The sequence below is a fragment of the Tachypleus tridentatus genome, chromosome 8 (genome assembly GCF_004210375.1).
Source record: "Tachypleus tridentatus isolate NWPU-2018 chromosome 8, ASM421037v1, whole genome shotgun sequence".
Classification (NCBI taxonomy): domain Eukaryota; kingdom Metazoa; phylum Arthropoda; class Merostomata; order Xiphosura; family Limulidae; genus Tachypleus; species Tachypleus tridentatus.
In genome coordinates this window covers 132,821,240-132,824,790 of record NC_134832.1, presented here as the reverse complement: position 1 = coordinate 132,824,790, position 3,551 = coordinate 132,821,240, and the positions used below count along the sequence as shown (strand labels likewise).

At 40.8% G+C, this 3,551-nt stretch overlaps 1 pseudogene; it reads right to left on the bottom strand.

Annotated features, from left to right (window-relative positions):
* Positions 1 to 1,121: 1,121 nt before the first annotated feature.
* Positions 1,122 to 3,187, bottom strand: LOC143223519 (heat shock protein 70 B2-like; annotated as a pseudogene).
* Positions 3,188 to 3,551: the final 364 nt, after the last annotated feature.

Sequence of the window (3,551 nt, the reverse complement as noted above, 5' to 3'; positions counted from 1 at the left end):
TCTTGTCCCGGCGTGATGGGTTAAGGCCTTTCGACTCGTAATCCGAGGGTCGCGGGTTCGAATCCCCGTCGCACCAAACATGCTCGCCCTATCAGCCGTGGAGCTGTTATAATGTGACGGTCACTCCCACTATTCGTTGGTAAAAGAGCAGCCCAAGAGTTGGCGGTGATGACTAGCTGCCTTCTTTCATTGCAAAATTAGGGACGGCTAGAGCAGATAACCCTCGTGTAGCTTTGCGCAAAATTCAAAACAAACAGAAAGTCTTTTGGGCGAAAGAAAGAAATATTTTAAAGTGCATTTAAACAGAGCATTTAACAAACGAGTAGGAGCTTTATTAGAGATATTGTTTTTTATTGGTTTCAAAGTGATAACTCGGGTTTCATGCTGATAAAAGTTACATTGTGATAATTGTTTCCTGCTAAATTATTCAGTTGTTGACGATTTAGTTTTTGTTTATTATTTGTCTCAACCGTTTGCACAGTTTCAAAATTCGAATTTTGTTTGTTTCTTGTTAAACACGAGGTTACCCTATTCACTATCTGTGCTACGTTCTGCACGAGAATCGAAAGTTGGTTTCTAGAGTAACGAGCCTCCGTGCTTGTCAATCCTCTCCCGCCTCACCACAGCAGTGTGTGTTCGGACTTACAACGCCAGAAACTGGGCTTCGATTCCCGTGGTGGACAGAGCACAGATAACCCATTGTGTGAAGCTTTGTGCTCAACTTGAAACAAAGAAACTTAGCGCTTAGTCACTTGGAGTTCCAAACTCGTTATTATAAATGCTTACAAGTTTCCAGATTGGAAAAATTAGTCCATATTGAATACAAGTGTTTACTTTGTCTAATTGATTTATAAAGTAAATGGAGTTAGATGTTGTACACATTTTAATCTAAAGTTTTAGCTGTTTGGTATCCTTACCGATCACCCAATTAATTGGAAAATGGCAAACTTACGTCATCATGAAACGTGACAGTCCTCTCATAAAAAAACAACAAAACAATTAACGGATATAAACTTCATATTTACTACTTACATTACAAGATATGAACGCACCAGAAAAAACCGTAATTAACAAAAACTAGCTTTATTTATATAAAAATATAACGTTGACTAGGCTAAGACGATTAAGAACAACTTTCATATTATACATACATTCTGATGAAAATAAATTAAAATGAAGCACGTGAGAAAATATTGTTCCGAAAATGTGTTATATGATTTATCACATGTTTTAGTTTTACATTATATACAGTTTATTATATTTTCTACAATTAATCCACTTCTTCAACCGTTGGACCAGATCGTGAACTCTTAGAAGTATTTCGAGAATCAGTTGTTTGATGGAGTTTGGTCATAATAGGACTACATTCTTGTTGAACTTCTTTAAGTTTATACTCAAATTCATCCTTCTCTGCTAGGCTGTTGTTGTCTATCCACCTAATCGTGTCCTCGCACTTTTGGTTAACTTTCTCTTTGTCAGCAGATGACAATTTTTCGCCACTTTCATTGACTGCCTGTTTTACACTATACACGTAACTCTCTAGCTGATTACGAGCACTTACTCTTTCTCGCTGTTTTCGTCTTCTTGTTGGTACTTTTCAGCGTCTGCTAGCATCCTATCAATCTCGTCCTTCGACAGTCGTCCTTTCTCGTTGGTGATCCTTATACTTTCAGCCTTTCCTGTGCTCTTATCCTTGGCCGAGACATGCAGAATGCCGTTTGCATCAATATCAAAAGTCACCTCAATCTGAGGCACACCACGATGTGCTGGAGGTATACCCATCAGTTCAAACTTCCCCAACAGATGGTTGTCTTTAGTCATTGCTCTTTCTCCCTCAAATACCTGGATGGTGACTCCAGGTTGGTTGTCAGAATAGGTCGTAAAAACCTGTGAGGTCTTGCAAGGGATTCTGGAATTTCGTTCTACAATTTTGGTCATTACTCCTCCAGCAGTCTCTATACCAAGAGACAAAGGTGCTACATCTACTAGTAACACGTCCTTGATGTTATGACTGGTATCACCACTCAACACGGCTGCCTGGACTGCAGCTCCATAGGCCACAGCTTCGTCAGGGTTGATCGACATACATAGATCTTTACCATTGAAGAAATCCTTTAACAACTTCTGGATTTTGGGGATCCGAGTGGATCCTCCAACGAGAACTATTTCACTAATCCTATGCTTGTCCATCTTGGCATCAGAAAGAGCTCGCTCAACAGGTTCCAGTGTACCTCGAAAGAGGTCCATACACAGTTCTTCAAACCTGGCACGGCTGATTTTGCTGTAGAAGTCGATGCCTTCAAAGAGGGCGTCAATCTCAATAGAAGCTTCTGTACTGCTGGACAGTGTTCGCTTGGCTCTTTCACAAGCAGTTCTCAGTCTCCGAAGAGCACGAGGACTCTTGTGCAGATCCCTTTTGTGCTTTCTCTTGAACTCTTCTACAAAATGGCTAACCATCCTGTTATCAAAGTCCTCACCACCCAGATGCGTATCACCAGCAGTGGCTCTTACTTCAAACATTGAACCTTCGTCAATGGTGAGTATTGACACGTCAAAGGTCCCACCTCCTAGATCATATACGAGGATATGCTTTTCACCTTGAAGATTTTATCGAGACCGTATGCTAATGCAGCAGCTGTTGGTTCATTGATAATTCTCAGTACATTAAGTCCAGCAATAGCTCCAGCATCCTTGGTAGCTTGTCTCTGGGAATCATTGAAGTAAGCTGGAACTGTGATTACTGCATCTTTCACCGGCTGGCCAAGGTAGGCTTCAGCGGTTTCTTTCATCTTTGTTAGAACCATGGCACTGATTTCTTCAGGATTGAATAGCTTATTTTCCCCTTTAAATGAAACTTTCACTTTTGGCTTACCGTCTTGATTAACGACAGTGAAAGGCCAGTGCTTCAGGTCTTGCTGGATCTTTGGATCATCATACCGACGGCCGATGAGTCTCTTGGCGTCAAATACTGAGTTTTCGGGATTCAGAGATACTTGGGATTTTGCTGCATCTCCAATCAATCGCTCTGTATCTGTAAAGGCAACGTAACTTGGCGTTGTTCTGTTACCCTGATCATTGGCAATGATCTCGACTTTTCCGTTTTGGAAAACTCCCACACAGAGTAAGTTGTTCCGAGGTCAATACCAATCGCTGGTACTCTTCCACACGACATGTTTCCTTGTATAAGTCAGACTTTTCAACTTAATATGCACTATCAGAACTGTTAACAGCAAGTAATTCGAAAATTCTTTCAAGTACTACTCGATTGCAGAACGTTTTCGAACTTTTCGTTGAGCGCAATATTTATATTCTTTGTAACTTTTCTCGAAGTTTCTCGAACGTTGACTCATAATGCTTTTAGACAGCGCCCTCCCGCGTGTTCTTTAGCCAATCACGGCTTTCCTTCTAGCTAACAGTAGGTGTACTATCCTCTTGAGGTAGCTTCGGGAAAATTCTCGACAAGTAATGTACGTGTAGCGTGCAAATGTTTTACCTTATCGAAGGAATGCAATTCGAACAGTTTAGTTTTCACAGATCATTTGTGTTTAACT